This window comes from Chionomys nivalis, chromosome 10 (assembly GCF_950005125.1).
Source record: "Chionomys nivalis chromosome 10, mChiNiv1.1, whole genome shotgun sequence".
Lineage (NCBI taxonomy): Eukaryota > Metazoa > Chordata > Mammalia > Rodentia > Cricetidae > Chionomys > Chionomys nivalis.
In genome coordinates this window covers 51,841,693-51,859,506 of record NC_080095.1, presented here as the reverse complement: position 1 = coordinate 51,859,506, position 17,814 = coordinate 51,841,693, and positions in this window count along the sequence as shown.

The following is a 17,814-nucleotide window of genomic DNA, read 5'->3' as shown; positions in this document are numbered from 1 at the left end:
AACAAAACTCTTCAAACCTAATGTCCCTCCCTTCTACTTCCTGTGAGCCTCTCTATCCATCCTCCTGACTCTCTCTTAATACTCAATGGCTTTTTTCCTGTCAACTGGTTGCTTGCTTGGCCTTTTAACTTGTGATTAATTTTATTTAATCCTGTTTACAATTGGTTAAAGGTGTGCACTAGGGCTGAGCCACACCACCGCTAAAACCAGGTTTTTCTAGTAAATAATACTATCTTGGGGTTCACAGTATGATCAAATATCCTGTAACCCCTTTGTGTAAGGTTTACGGTCAACTTAACAATTGTATATTTTGAGAATGATAACGGTACATACTAAATTATTTCTGAGAAATGACTTCCAAGACTAAAGCTGGTCATAATTTTAGGTATTTTCAGCAAATCAGTGACTGTTGAAGCCAAGCTAGTGAGGGATACATTGTTGGCTATTTGTAACCCGTGTATCTGTTTTCATTTTGTTTTTGAATTTGTCGTTTGGTTGGTTGGTGGTTTTTGTTCTGTTTTGTTTTTTGTTTTTAGCATGGAATTGAAACTACAACTTGTCGCATGGTTGGTAAGCATTCTGTTGGGAAGCCACATCCCAATAATAATTCTTGTGTTCTCAAAAGTAACCTTAACTCAGAAATGCGTCTCAAAGGTTCTTTAAGGAGTTAGAGCAACATGCACCAACGAGTATATGGGCAGCATAATTTGGACTTGTATTTTTTTTTTGAGGGGACAAAAGTAAGAGGGTGGACCTGGGAGGAATGGGGAGCAAGTATGATTGGGGTGCACTGTATGAAATTCCCAAATAATTAATAAAAATATTATGTTGGAAGAAAACTAATTTCTTAAAAAAATAGATAAAAACTTTTTAAAGGAGTTAGGTCAAACAGACACACATACTTCAACATGGAATAGCTTGTTTCAGAAGTGGACAACAGGATCCACCGGCTGATAGGTGATAAATGTTTGGAGTGCTGTGTAGAGAAAGTATTATGGGCCATAATCATATTCTGTAGGAGAGAGGTTCTAGAAAAATGAGGAAGAATGAGCAATAGGCACTTTTGTAACAAACACACCAGGCTCTTCTGTCATTGGAGAGGGGCCACTAGCATTCCACCTGACCCAGAGGGGTGAGATGTAGAATGTTCTCAGAAGGAAAGGAAGAGATGAACGTACCACTTTCCATCAATCCCAGATCTTCTCTTAATTTGCACACATAAGCAAAACAAAGTTTCTTTCACTTATAACATGTTCAGGGGCCTTTTTCGAAGTAGGGAGTCAATATTCCATTTCTATTAGTTAGATAACCATTTTTATTGGTCACTATTAGTTCATTATATGGATATAACTTAACTTACCCACCTGCTAATCAGATGATACAGACCCAGGCTCTTTCTAGTTTTGAGTTATTACAAATAATGCTTCTAAGAATACTTGTGTAGACATTTTTGCTATATTTTCATTTATCTTTGTTGTAAAACAGCCTTTTGAGAGAGAATGTGAAATAGGAGATTTATAACCTGAATTTTCCATGCTCTGGAGAGAATAAAAGGATTCTGAAGACATTCTGTGCTTGAGAAGCAGTCAGAGTGCACCTGACAGAGGGAAATGACCTTTGACCGAATCTTTGCTCTTTATGACGTATGTGCTCACATACATCTCACTTTAGTATATAATCCAGTGATTTTTAGAAGTTTACAGGCAACATGACAAGGAATTCAGAACATTTCATCAGGCCATCTACACGTTCCATATTCATTAGCAATAATTTCCACCCCACCCAACACCAGGATCAATCCCAGGAAACTCTCAGTTTTGTTCTGTTTCGTAGATTCACTTATTCTGAGAATTTCATATAAATGGAATCAGACACCATGTGGAATTTTGCATCTGATTTTTTTCTGCTTTTCATAGCATTTTCAGTGTTTGTTTGTGGTGTGTCATGTCCACATTTTATTCCCATTTTATTGATGAGTGTGTCTATTCCTCTATTTTCTCAACCATTGCTCAGATAACTTAGATTATTTCCACTTTGGAGCATTGCAAATAACATTTCTTTAAAAAGGTTTGTGTGCAAAGGCTTGTCTCCATATTTTAATTTCTGTTGGATGCAGAATAGTGATTAGAACGGTTGGGACAGAAAGTGACTCTGAGTTTAATCTTATGGGAAGACTGCCAGACTATTTTCGGAGCCAACAGCACCATTTTATAAAGCAGTGCTGGAGGCCACCCTGGCCAGGGAAGCAGGTAGGCTATGCAGATCTTCACCTCTCCCTCCACTGCCCCAAACCCAATCCCACAATCTCACCCCTACCCCTGTAGCAGACCATAACTTTGGCCTCCTCTTCCTCCTGTCCCCACCTCCCGCAGATCACACAGATCTCCTCCAACCTTCCTCCCCACTCATCCTGTCAGCCCAGTCCCCAGCACTAGGGCCTTTATCTGGGAGTCCATCAGCTAAGCCTGCCAACCAAGCAAGTCAGCCAGCAAAGCAGGTAGGCAAGCTTCATCAGATCTTCATTCTCCCCACTCTTCTCCAAACCCAAAGTCTCCGTCTCATCCCCAGCTCTGTAGCAGACCACCTGCCTTTCCTCATCTCTGCTCCATTCCCAGGGGACTGAACAGATCGCGGTGGAACATTCTGCTTTCGTCCTTCCTATGGGCCCCCTCAGAGCCCCTTCCTAGCCCACCTGCATTCCTGAGTCATCACCCAATACCTAGAAAACACATTTTACCCAGAATCCCCAATGGTCACACCTGTCAAGATCCCTAAAGAATTTCCTACCAGGCAACACACAGCCATCACACTCTCCTAAGCATCAGAAAGAGCAATAGAAAGCAAGGAACAAAACAACTGCCCAACAAAGACAGGGCCAGATAGTAGCACCTAGAATTACAATCTTCCCAAACCCTGATGCCTAGATGCCAGTGTGAAAATCCAATTAATAACAGGCAGGACAATATGGCTGCACTAGAGCCCAGCAATCCTACCATGGTGGGCCCTAGGTATTGGATCATAGCTGAAGCACAAGAAAAAGACCTTAAGGAACCTTTGTGAATACGATAAGGTCCTTAAAGAGGAAATGAATAAATCCCTTAAAGGAGTCGATGAAAACACAAACAGTTAAAAGGAAATGAAGAAAACAGTTCAAGACCTGAAAGTGGAAATAGAATCATAACAATCCAAATTAATAAAAATTTTAGCAATTCAAATAGGAACCTCAATTCAAATAGCCTTACCAACAAATATAAGAAATGAAAGGGAGAATCTTAGGCCTTGAAGGCATGGTAGAAGACATAGATATCTTTATCATAGAAAATGTTAAATTTTTTAGAAATCCTGGCACAAAGCATCCAGGAAATCTGGGACACTATGGAAAGACCAATCTAAGAATGATTAGAATAGAAGAAGAAGAAGAAACTGGGACAAAGGCACAGAATTATTTTTAACAAAATCATAGAAGAAAATTTCCCAAACCAAAAGCATGAGATGTCAAAGCACAAGAAGCATACAGAACACCAAATAGACTGGACCAGAAAAGACATTTTCCTTTGCACACAATAACCATACAGAATAAATTAAGACTATGAAAACTTCAATGGAACAAGACATATAAAGGCAGACATATTGCAACACCTAACTTGTCAGTGGAGACTTTAAAAGCCAGAAGGGCTTAGACAAATGTCCTGTAGACTTTAAAAGAGCACAGACTACTAAGCCCAGCAACACTTTCAATCACAATAGATGGAGAAAATAAGACATTCCATGATAAACCAAATTTTTGCAGTATCTACAGACCCAGCCCTATAGGAGGCTCTAGAAGGAAAACTCCAACCCAAAAATGTTAGCCATGCACCAGAAAATGCAAGAAATAAGAGAGAAACCACACACACACACACACACACACACACACACAACTAGAACAAAAATAGCAGGATCAAACAGTACTCATTGATATCTTGCAATATCCAGGGTCTCAATAAAAAGACACAGACTAACACAACATATTTGAAAACAGAACCCATTTTTCTGTTGCATACAAGAAACATACCTTAGCATCAATGCTAGACATTTCCTCTGGGTAAAAAGATGGAAAAGTTATTCCAAGCAAATGAACCGAAGAAGCAAACTGGTGCAGCCATTTTAATATCTGATAAAACAGACTTCAAATCAAATCAGAAGAGATAGACAAGGGCACTACATATTCATCAAAGAAAAAAATCCACCATCTATACACCAAACACAAGGTCACTCAAGTTCAAACACAGCTTAAGTCACATATTGACCCTCCTACACCGACAGTGGGAGACTTCAACACTCCACTCTCACCAATAGACAGATCCTCAAGACAAAAGCTAAACAGAAAAACGCTGGAGCTAACAGACATTGTAACCCAATGGACCTAACAGATATCTACAGAACATTTCTCTTAAACACAAGAGAATGTACCTTCTTCTCAGCACTTCACAGAATGCTCTCCAAAACTGACCACATACTTGGAAACAAAGTAGGTTTCAACAGATGCCAAGAAAATTGAAATAACACCCTGCATCCTTTCTAACAACCACAGATAAAACTGGATATCAACAGCAACAGAAAGCTTACAAACTCATGGATACTGGCAGCTCACTACTGAATGAAAAATGGGTCAGGACAAAAAGGAAATTAAAATCTTTTCATCGTTGAATGAAAATGAAAACCCAACATACTCAAACTTATGGGACACAAAGAAGGTGGTTCTACGAGGCACCATCATAGCACTCAGTGCCTACATTTAAAAAGAAGGAGGAGGAGGAAGAAGAGGGGAAAAAAGTAGAAAGAGCTCATGCCATTAACTTAACAACACACTTGAAAGTTCTGGAACAAAAAAAATTACACCAAAAATTAGACAACAAGAAATAATCAGACTCTGGGCTGAAATCAATAAAACATAAACAAAGTGAACAATGCAAAGAATCAATGAAACAAGGAGTTGGTTCTTTGAAGAAAGTCATTAAGATTGACAAACCCTTATCCAAATTAATGGAAAGTCAGAGAGAATATCAAGATTAACAAAATTAGAAACAAAAAGAGGAAAATAAAAGACACAGAGGAAATACAGAGAAAATAAGGACATACCTCGAAAACCTATACTCCATCATTTGAAAAATTGGAAAATCTAAAAGAAATGGATAATTTTCTCAATATATACCACTTTCAAAGTTAACCCAAGATCAGTTATTAAATGTAAACAAACTTATAACACTTACTAAAATAGAAAGTTATTAAGAAGTCCTCACAATTCCCTCCCCTCAAAAAGACCAAACAAACAAACAAAAACCTGCAAGGCCAGATGGCTTACGTGCATAAAATTCTGCCAAACTTTCAAAGAAGAATTAATATCAACATTCATCAAATTATTGCACAAAATAGAACTAGAACGAACTTCTTGATCAGTTCACTTCAGGAGGCCATAGCTATCCCTTATGAACATAGATGCAAAAATTCTCAATAATAAAATTCTTGAATAGCAAATCCAAGAACCCATCAAGAAGATCATCCACCATGATCAAGCAGGCTTCATCCTAGAGATAAAAGGATGGTTCAACATATGTAAATTGATACATGTAAACCACCATATAAACAAACAAAGAAAAAATCATCTTGATTGTCAACTTCATGGTATTTAGAATTAGCAGGGAAACAGATCTCTGGGCATGACTGTGGGTGATGCATTTCCCTGTCTGAGATCTTGGACTGGGTAAGGAGGAGGAAGGCTAGGCATGCATTCATCTCTTTCTGCTTCCCACTCTGGATACAGTGTGACCCCCCCTGCCCTGCTGTTACACCTTCCCTTCCATGATGGACAATAACCCCTAGAACAAAAGAAGGAGCAAATCTTCCTATCTTGACTTACTTGCATCAGATGTCTTGGCACAGGGACGAGACAAATAATGAACACAGGGCAGTATCATATTGTGATGCTGACTTGCTTCTCCCTGGCAGCTGATGTTCATTCACCATTTGCATATTTTCTTTGGTAAAATATCTGTACAGATTCTCTGCCCATTCTTAAACTGGTTGGTCTTTATATTGTTGAATTATAAGAAATTGTATATATTTTTATTTAAGTCCCTTGTACATTTTTTAAGGTAAGTCTCATGATTTGCCATTTTGTCTTCTATTTTCTGGATTTTAAAAATCTTCTCAATGGTGTTCTTTGTAGCACAAAAGTGGTCACTGTTTTTGAGATAAATGCTCAGTCTTCTTTTCTCTTTTGCTTAAATGGTTTGGAGCCATATATAAGCAATTGCTGCATAATTCTAGGCCACAGAGATATGCACTTACATTTCTTTATAATATTTTCACAGCTTAAGATCTCACACTTAGGTATTTTACCCAATTTTAGTCTATTTGCATATGTAATGTACAGAATTTTTCTTTCTTATTCTATGATTGCCTGTGAGTTCTGTGCTTACTTTTTAAATTGGGCATTTTCTTTTATATATTTCAAAATCTTCTTTGTGTTCTGTTTCCATCATTTTCATATCTTCTTGCCCAAGGTGGGTGAGAAAAACCAAAGTTCTGAAAAATTCAAAGGCTTCTTCAAAGTCACTTGCTTAAGGCAGGTGTTAACAAAGGCTAAGTCACCTACCTGACTCTATGCTTCATGATCCCCAATGTAAGTTTTGAAACCGTAGAATTAATTTTCTGTAAAATACCGTTGACAGTAGCATAGCTCAATAAAGATGAGTGTTAGCTACAAATGTCTTCCAGGATTGGTAATCATAAATTATATCCAAAGAATTCAGCATCTAGTGCAATAGGTTACCCTGAAGACCAAGGAGAGGAAAGACGCTACCCTGCTGTGTGGAGGTCAGAACCCTGGACAGCTCACAGCGCTTCAAACTCTACTGAAAGATGTAGATGACTGGTTAAAACCTTGGACTTGGTAGGATGAATATCAATGAAAAGAACGCCTGTGTTTTTTCTTTCATATGAACCCAATCTCCCCTGGGAAAGCATATGATACCATCTTCCAGGAGCCTGTATTCTTTAAGTTATAGGGCTTGCTTTTCAGACATGACAAGTATGTTAGGAAATTCTGTGTTCCTGGAGCTTTTTGGAAGCAGGCTAATCTAAAGAGGAATTTCTTCCTTTCTCCTCTTTCCATCCAAATTTAGCCAGTAGGCACAGCTGGACTGTAAACCAGGGACTGACATGATGCCTAAGAGGAAGCCTAAAAACACGGTGTCAATGGGAGTTGATGAGCATATTGATATAAGGCTCAGAGCTAGGCTGTATTTATAATTTCATATGCCTCATAACAAAAATGGAATGTATTAAAGTTGATGACTGCTCTAAAGAGGGCACATAGAACCACACAAAAATCTGTGAACTGCATACGTCACAAACTTCAATAAGTTGTCTGTCATGCTGGTTGGTTAGTTTGTTTTGTTGTTGCTGCTATTTTGTTTTTTATTTTTTATTTTATTTTTTATTTTTCTTTAACCTAACATAAGCTAAAGCTACCTGGGAAGAGGGGAACTCAGCTGAGAAAATACCTCCATCATATTGGTCTATAGGCAAGTGTGTAGGGCATTTTCTTTATAACCGAGTGATGTGGTAGGACCCTGAACACACCACTGTGACCCAGGTGGTGTCACACCTGGGTAGGTGAAGCTGTATTGTAGAAGAAAACAAGATTCTACAATCTTCACAAGTCAATTATGAGCAGCAAGTAGGCCTCTACTTCAGTTTCTGCCTCCAAATTCCTCCCTTGAGTCCCTACTGTGACTTCCCTTCATGATGCAGTATAGCTATAAGATGAACCAAACCCTTTATTTCTCAAGTTGCTGTTGCTCATTCTGTTTATTATAGTGATGGAAACCAAACTAGCATAAACATCTATCTTGGAGTGGCCCTATTTGGTTATAGATAAAAGTCAGCGACAACTCTCTCAGAGTCTTAGATTTTAATGCTATCTACAATAATAGCAATCTGTTAAAGATTGTTTGTAATGTGGACCTCTTAGGACTGATATGATGGTCACACAAGATGAGTCATAAGGATGCTTGAATTGAGGTGCTTACTCTGAATTTAGGCACCAGCTATGTTTTTGCCTCAATGTCTCATTTCAAAGTCAGAATAATATATTCTTTACAGGACCGCTGTGAGGACTGAACTAGGTAAAAAGACAAAGTCTATGATCTAGTGTCTAACATTAGTTCTTAGCAAATGTTGTGGGATCTTAGTTTAATGATACAAAGGTGTGTTGCATTCGTTTATGTTGCATTTGTTAAACTCTGTGCAGCTGTGTTATTTTGCCTGTCTAAAACACCTGATTGGTCTAATAAGGAGTTGAACGGCCAATAGCTAGGCAGGAGAGAGAAATAAGTGTAGCATGCAGACAGGATGAGTAGGAGAGATCTAGAGAAGAGAGTGAGGAATGAGAAAAGGAGGAGAGAAGGACACCAGGGACCAGTCACCCAGCCACACAGCCAGCCATGGAGTAAGAAGGAAAGTGAGATATATAAAATAAAGAGAGATAAAAATCCCAGAGGAAAAGTGTACTTAAAGGGAAGCAGGAGAATTTTGGTGAAGTTAGAAAATCTGGAAACAAGCCAAGCTATAGCCTGGCATTCATCAGTAAGAATAAGTCTTTGTGTATTTATTTGGGAGCCAGGTGGTGGGCCCCCAAAGTGTAAAAAAAATGTATATTTTAATGTACCAATGTGAGACTTGAATTAGCATATAGGGCCTGAAAAAGCTGAAATGAAAAGAAAGGAAAAAGAGAGAGAAGAAAGGAAAAGGAAAAGGACACGGCTCCAATAATAGGCATGGCTGTTCAGCCGGCAGGCCTAAATGGAAACATCAAGCTAAGGAAAAAATGTTCATGGCAGTGCACCACCATCTTTCTTTCTACAGCTAGGAAGGTTGGATGCAGTTCTAGGTCTCCTACCTCCCACAGGGCTGAGAGCTTAGGCTTTGCTCTCAAAGACCTGACAAGTGGGTGTATTCAGCCACCGAAGCCACAGTGGTGGTCCTAGATATGCCACTGAGCAGTTTAAAGGCTTGTGTGGTCAAAAAAGACTAGAGATATACAGTCAAAGAGGTCCAGTGGGAAAAGTCCTCTCGACAGGCGCCAGCATGTTTAAAAATGTGCATAGGCTTATGGAAGAAAAGAGAAAAGATATAGACAGGCACAGAAAGAATCGTTTAAAGATAGTAAAGTCTTTAAAGAGAGAGTAAAAGTAATATAAAAGAAAAAACACATAATGACGGAAAATACCCAGAGAGTATGGATCCTGTAAAGTATTGTTGATTTTGAATTTTGATTGCTGTTAAGCAAACAACAGTTGCTAAGAGACACGAGACTGTGAACAGGACTGCTAAATTGAACCAACCTAGATACTTTGGGCTATCTTAACTATAAAAAAGAAGTAAAAAATGTGTTTACAAAACGGAAGTAAAAAATGCTTTGGGGAAGAGGTTTTGCTTCTGCTTCCATCCCCACCCTGCCAGAAGAAGATACTTTAGACTAAGCTGTCAGTCAGAATCCTCAGCCTACCTCCTTCAAAGGGTGTTCTAAAACATCAAGTCAGGGTTTCCCCAGAAACCTCTGAGTTTTGTGACATCCTTGGTCCTGGTTAGAACCATATTTTTTTCTCCTATAAAGTAGCTCGGATGCAGCTTTCTGTCCTTCCTCACCCTGGTTTCTTTCTCAAATGTGGTATCGTTGCTCGTGTAGTGATCATGCCCTGTTCCCATTCAGCCTCCTTCTGCCTATAAGCCTTCCTCACACTTGGTATATAGCTGAGCCACTTTGTAAACACATTCTGGCCCCTCTCTATGTCCATCTCCCTGAGACAGGAGCTCTTTCACGGTGGTGGTACCTACAGACTCTGGGATAGGTCTCACTGGTCCATGTTGTCAGTCAGGCATGCTGGCCACCAAAAGGCAGTTTACTCAGTATCTTACTATCCCTTGTTTCTGTAATTTAAAAAAAAAACTTAACAAAAGCAACAAAGATAAAGATTTCTTCTAGCCGACAGTCTGTGGGTACAGTCTATCATGGCAGAGAAATCCAGACATCAGGAGTTTGAAGCAGCTGTCATACGGCACACACATCAGGACGCAGAGAAGGATGGATGGTCACTGTTGCTCAGCTCCTTATCCCCACTTACAGTGGATAATCCAGGATCCCAGCCAGGGAATGCAGACGCCAGCAGTGGGCAGACCTTCTCATCTCAATTAATGCAATAAGATAACCCCCTCCTACAGACATGCCCAGAGGTAAATCTAGGCAAATCTAGATTTGTCAGGTTGACAATTAACACTAACCATCTTCAGTCATGACACTGTCACAGATTAGAAGCAGGAAGTCACAGATAGCTGGATCTGTCCAGGTGGGATGAGCTCATCCACTCTAACACCCACAGAACCCAAGCACTGGAAGCCTTGGTGGTTAGATTCTAGACAGTGTCTAGGAAACGTACAAGCCTTTCTAGAGGAATAAATGTCAAATGTGAGGCAGACTATAAACTCTGAGAAATATCGTGTGGAGTAAATCATAGGATACATGCTGCTCTCAGGAAGACAGAATTCTTTTAAAGTCAGTATTTCTCGCCCTAGTTAGTTTTAAAGATAACCGCAGTGCTTCTCATGTCACTGAGGCAACCTCATTTGCTGCAGTCTTTGACCTGCATAGATGTTGTTCACACAGAACAGGGTGGGCATGAAATATTTTTTTTCCCTTGGGCAAACACTGAGTGAAACAAGCAGAAAGAGAAGGGATTCTGTGTCACCTGCTCAAGCTCATAGTTGCCCTCACTTCTTGGGTTGTCACAGCTTTATGGGGTGACAGATTCAGGTAACTTCAAAACTAGTCTTATATTAGAGTAGGTTCTTACTGCTCATGCTCATCCATCTCCAGGGACTTCAGCATCAATCAAGATTAGGGTTTTTTCCCTTCTCCTTTCCAGTTGGGACCACTAAATGACAGAGACTAAACCCTAACTTATGAAGAAAATGGGATTTCTAACTCACGCCACAGCAAGTGTCCTGTAGTGCTTGCCTGGAACACAGCTGGATGTGTTCAATGTGCTTGCCTGGGGGACAGCTGGATGGAGGTGTTCAGTGTGCTTGCTTGGGGCACAGCTGGATGGAGGTGTTCAGTGTGCTTGCCTGGGGCACAGCTGGATGGAGGTGTGCACTGTGCTTGACTGGGGCACAGTTGGATGGAGGTGTGCACTGTGCTTGCCTGGGGCACAGCTGGATGGAGGTGTGCAGTGTGCTTGCCTGGGGCACAGGTGGATGAAGGTGTTCAGTAGGGTTTGGGATTCACTCTGTCTTCAGATACAGCTACAGTAAAGAAATGGCCATTGGCTGCTCACAACATCCATCCCCCTGTCGATCATCTTCACGTGGGGCAGAGTGACCAGATTGTTCTAGTTCACCCGGGATTTTTTTCGGCTTTAAAACAGAGTGCCAAGTGCCAGGGAATCTCCTACCCAAGCCCCTAGTTTCAGAGAAGACAAGGAAGTTGGTCACCTCCGGTGAGATTAACAGCAGAAAAACAAAAAACAAAACAAGCAAACAAACAAACAGAAAACACTTCTGCCATAAGATGGAAAGGTAAGAAGGAGCTGAGGAGGAGATGAACAACGTTAATGAAGTCCCCGTCCCACTGTGCAGACTGTGCTTTAAGGCTAAACCTGTATTACCAAAACCCACGCCATCGCTTTTGAGTGTTTCAGTCTCATTGAGTTCAACCAGAGAGCCTGCGTTTCTCTACAGGACCTCCTACACACTTTGCAGGTCTTAGCCTGACTCCTCTCTGTCATCTGCCACCTCACTGTTTGGCTTTCATTCCCATGTTCACCCTGGGTTCTGCTTTTTTGTCTCCTAATCCAGTCTTCCAGGCCTCTGATTTCACTGCTTCATGGAGCTTGGATCTGGCCTGCAGTTTCCTGGTCTTCAGAGCAGCCTCCTAAAGCAGACATGAGACTTTGATCATGCAGCTCACCACTGCCCCCACCTGTTCCCAGGTGGAATTAACTAGCCTTCACTATTGGAGCAGAATGTGAGAGGGCCCAATACCTAGTCATCACTCACACACAGAGGGGCGGCTCAGAGGAGTGAAGTCATTTCCCCAGATTTACAAAACCAGTCAATTCTAAAATTGAATAGAACTCAAAATGGCGAGCTCTTCCTACTAAACGTCGCTGATTCTATCAACTAATAGTGTTTTGGGATCACAGTAAACTTCCAACTGACAAGTTCTAAAGATTACCTTTGTTACTAGTACTTAGAAAGATCAAACACATACAATGGGTTCTTCTCAGAATTTTAAAACTTAAACCCTTCTTACAAAGGAACATGTGTTAAGGGCATTTTTGTATTTATTGAATTTTTGCCTGTATATATGAATGTGCACCATGTGCATGCCTGGTGCCCTCGAGGTCACAGTCTCCTGAGACCGTAGTTAGGATAGTGTTGAATGTCATATCAATTCTGGGAATTGAACCCAGGACCTCTGCAAGAGCAACAATTGCTGTTACCCACTGAGCCATCTCTCAGTCCCAGAGAAAAGATGCTGTAAAATATGATGTAATAACTAATGGACCGGCTTCTAAGCCTTGTGTTGTAGATGCATTCACAGCTAATCATAACCATCCATATTATCTTTCCTCCATAAGACAGCTGTTGTTCTAAACTGTGGCTGGTAGCATCAGGGCTCCTGAGTCACAGCTCCTTCGTGTTTATGCTAAGACAGACTCCAAATGCAGTATGATAAATGATGGTTTCTTTTAAGTCAACTATTAGAGAATAGATTTTAAAAGTATAAGCCAATGTGTTTTTCACTAAATTATTCCTTCAGCAGATACCATTAGTTCTATAAAATACATGATTTATGTTGACATGTAAAATATTTGTTAGATAGATTTTGCTTCTGTCTCCAGAGTAGAATAATTTAGGCTATATTACTACATATATTTTTTAAGAGTTAGAAAAGAGATTCAACAGTTTAAGAATAGTTGTTATAATCAGAAATTCTTGCTGGCTGTGGTGATGCACACCTTTAATCCCAGCACTCAGAAGGCAGAGGCAGCAGATCTCTGTGACTTCGAGGCCAGCCTGATCTACACAGTAAGTGAGTTCCAGAACAATCAGAGATGCATAATGAGAACCTGTCTCAAAAAAAAATGTTCTCTTTATATGGTACTGGGGATAGGACCTGGGCCCTTCAGTATGCTAGGCACATCCTGGTTAAATTCTAAATTAAAAACTAGTCAATGTTGTTGGGTAGTCTATACAACATTGTAAATAAGGATATTCTACAGAGAAGAAAGCAAAAATTATGTTATTGTTATTTTAAAAGCAATAAACTCATACTTTGAAGCACCCTATTATACAGCCTGGGTCCTTGTGCTGAGGACTCAGACAGCACTGCTGCTGCGCAGCAACTTTCTTAAACTACAAAGAAAAGATGGTGGAAAGAAAATCCTCGATGAAATCAAACACCTAGCGGTGTTTAGAGGCCTGCAAGGTTGGGCTTTTATTTCATTAAATATACCACCAGTTGGAAGGTTCTCGATGCCAATCTAGAACACAAAAGCATTCAAAACAAAGACTGAAGACAAGTTAAATAACCACTACACCTGATTTAAGAAAAAGCAAACGTACTGAGAATTAGGGAAAGAAAGTATTTAAGGAAGGAGCCGTCTAAAACTAAAGACTGTGATGTACAATCATCTTGTTAAGACTGTGACGTACAATCATCTCGTTAAGACTGTGATGTACAATCAATCATCTTGTTAAGACTGTGATGTACAATCAATCATCTCGTTAAGACTGTGATGTACAATCAATCATCTTGTTAAGACTGTGATGTACAATCATCTCATTAAGACTGTGATGTACAATCAATCATCTCATTAAGACTGTGATGTACAATCAATCATCTCGTTAAGACTGTGATGTACAATCAATCATCTTGTTAAGACTGTGATGTACAATCATCTTGTTAAGACTGTGATGTACAATCAATCATCTCGTTAAGACTATGATGTACAATCAATCATCTCGTTAAGACTGTGATGTACAATCAATCATCTCGTTAAGACTGTGATGTACAATCAATCATCTCGTTAAGACTGTGATGTACAATCAATCATCTTGTTAAGACTGTGATGTACAATCAATCATCTCGTTTCTCTGGTTTTGTTTTTCTTCTCTTTCCACTCTGAACTCAATCAATGGATTTCAGCAGTGGAGCAAATTAAAGCATAATTATGATTAAACCCTTTAAAAGAGTTGGAGATGGGAAGGATGATAGTAATTTTTTTTAAATAATTTCTATTCGGGTATCATCTTAATTTAACTGTCTTTTATTCATAGACAGAAACAGCAAGTACTTCCAGGTTATTTCCTGGATCTGTCTCATGAAGAAGACTCATAATTACTGTCATTACCATGCGTACACTTGTTGCTTCATAACCATGAGACCTGAGGGCAGACTGAGAGAGGGTCTGTCACCAGGAGTTGTTCTGCTCACCAGAGAGGACAATGGCTTGAGGTTCAAGAGAACATGGTGACTTCCCCACTGACTTGATTACATGATATATTAGTTCCCCTCACTGGTTCTACGGCAGCTTTCCACTGATGGTGGGGGAGGGTGAATGAGAAAATCGACTTACAGGAAGGAAGACATCTCATGATTCCCGAAACTTCAGTCCAAGATTGGCTCGAGCAGAGACAGAACCTTGATGATGGTAGCACAAGACCAAGGAAGCCGCTTAGCACGTGGAAGCCTGGGAGCAGAAAGCAAGAGGCTCCCCAAGACATGCCCATCAAAGATGAAGTCCCAGTGTCCCATCCTCCACTTGAGTCCCATTTCCTAGTATTTATTCGGCTGTGATTCATCTGAGTTTAGCACAACTCTTCTGTCAATGGGACCAGCAGCAGGGACAACACTCCCACAGAAGAGCATCTGAGGATATAGCATATCCACTTCATATCTCCTCCCCTTCCTTAACCAAATGAAAGAGCCCAGTCACAAATCCTTTCACTCAGAAAACTAAAACAATAAAATAATTCATTTTAATAATGATTCCTGTTATACCAAGATCAGAGGGGCTGCCACCCACCTGCCACTGTAAGAAAAGTGTGTGTTCAAGACCATTGGGGGCTACAAAGAACCCTTGTCTCAAAATAACAAGTAAACGAGCTCATTGAGAGCCCTTTATTTGGTACTGGAGAGATGGCTCAGTGGTTAAGTGCATTGGCTGCTCTTCCAGAGGACTCTGGTTCAATTTCCAGCACCCATATGATGGCTCACAACTGTATAACTCTAGTTCCAGAGGATCTGACTCGCTCTTCTGAACTCTGAGAGCACCAGGCATGAAGGCTATGCACAGTCATATAGGCAGGCAAAACACATCCACAAAATCAAAAAATCTGGATGGGAGTTGTAGGTCACTGGGCATTTACCTTTGAAGGTTATACCCGGTCTGCAGCCACCACCATCCTTTCCCGTCTACCTAAAGTGAGTAGCACAAGCCACATCCTCCTACTGCCTGACGCTCTTCTGCTTCACATCAACAGAACCAAGGACTATGGATGGAAACCTCTGAACCTCTAAAACCAAAATCAGTAATGACCCTTTAAGCTGTCCTCTTGGCTATTTTGACTGCAGTTGTGGAAAGCTCACTGGGCTTCTCAAGCCCCGTGGCTGCATCACTTTCTTCCCCTTTGTGGCTAAGGCTGAGTCTTTGCTAGCTTTCTCTCATGTCTCTAAATATTCAAATGTCCTGGAACCCAGTTGTGCCAAACTCTTTTGACAAGTTCATCCAGTCTTGTAGCTTTAAATGTTATCGTTGGGATGATAATGCACGAATTTATACCTCCAGCATGGACCGGTCCTCCTGAACTTCAGACTCCTGATTGCAGCTTACTGCTTACCATTTCCCCTGGGTCTCTCGAATCCAGCATAGCAAACACTAAACTTCCAGAGCTCCCTACTCCAAAAACCCCTCCCCTTTGCTACTCCCCTGTTTCAGAGAATAGTGCTTTCTTCCTCCTACTGCTCAGGACAGAGATTTGAAATTGTACTCCTTTCCTTGCACATCTTACAGCTGATCTTTCACAAAACCTAGAGTAGCACCTTCCTAGAGTACCATATACACAATCTACCACCCATCTTTTTGCTGTTACCACCATTGTACAAGATGCCAAGAACTCCTGCCTTGAATATTAAAATATCCTCATGACTGGGATGACCACACATCTTCATTGTACTGAAAACAGTATCAGGTTTTGTTATTGTCATTTTTTTCTGGGCACAATCATTAAATATGCCCTTTCAAAAAAGAAAAGAAAAAAAAGAAAAATAATTCATTTGGCTGATACACTACATGATTGCTCTGCTGCTGATCGTCTCTGTTTTTCAAAACCCCAGGTTATTCGTTGAAAACAGGGAGGGGAGGGGAGGGGAGGGGAGGGGAGGAGAGGAGAGGAGAGGAGAGGAGAGGGGAGGGGAGGAGAGGAGAGGGGAGGAGAGGAGAGGGGAGGGGAGGAGAGGGGAGGGGAGGGGAGGGGAGGGGAGGAGAGGAGAGAGAAACTGTTTATTAGGGTAAGCTGGTTGGTCAAATTACATCCACAGTCAAACAGAGAGCTTTCTCCATCTAATCAGTCTGGGACCCCTCAGTCTAAGAAATAATATTTCTCATATTCAGAGGGTGGCTTCCCTCCTCAGTTGAACCTTTTTGGACACTAGTTCGTAGATATAAGTGATTCAAAACCCAGTCAAGTTGACAGTGAGGAGGAGCTGTAGGTACCTCCTCCTATTTACTTTGGATAGGGCTGTAACCCATGGGAGGCAGTCTAAGCACCATGCAGGGATGGTGGCAGAGGGCATGCAGGGGTGCTGGCAGAGGGCACACAGGGGTGCCAGCAGAGAGCATGCAGGGGTGCCAGTAGAGGGCACACAGGGGTGTGGCAATGGGCATGCAGGGGTACTGGCAGAGGGCCCACAGTCGGAGCTGCATTCCATGTACCATGAGCTTTTCCAGAGAGAAGGGCCTCCTTTTTCTTTGTTCAGAGGTGTTAGCCCTAAGTTGTGTCTTCCCAGAAGGATAGCCTTTTCTGTTCCCAAAAGGATCTCTATGGTTACTGTGGACAAGGTCCCTGTCCTTGAGAGTCCCTGCAATAATCCTCTAGGGTTACTGTGACAAACCATTACTAACAGCAGAAGTTTATTTTCTCCTCTTCTGGAATCCAGAAGTCCCACATCAAAGTGTTAGCAGTATCTTGCTCCCTCTAGTGGCCCTTGGTGACTTAATTCACTTTTTCTTGCCTTCTAGAGGAAGAAGACCATCTTGGTCACCCTTAGCTTGTGACTGTCTCTCCAATCCCTGATTTGTCTTCTCACGACCTTTCTTCCTTCAGTCATGTCTGACCACTCAAGACCTTCTTCTAGATGCCAGTCATTGGGTTTAGGTAGGGCTCACCCTAATGTAATATTATCTTGTTACCAGCTAGTTCACATTTAATCATTTTATTTTCATAGTGGTGCATGCCTGGAACTTGGGGAGCAGAGACAGGAGGATTGCCACAAGTTTAAGGCCAGATTGGTCTACATAGTAAGTCTTAAACCAGCCAGGTTTATGTAGGAAGAATTTATCTTAAAAAAAAATCCCATGTAAGGTTATATTCTGAGGTTTCATTTTGAATTTGGAGGAGACGCTATTTCACCCAAAAGAGAGAACAATGACCCTTAGGAAACCATTGCCACCCTGCCTTTATCATCTTCCCCTGTTACAGTCATGT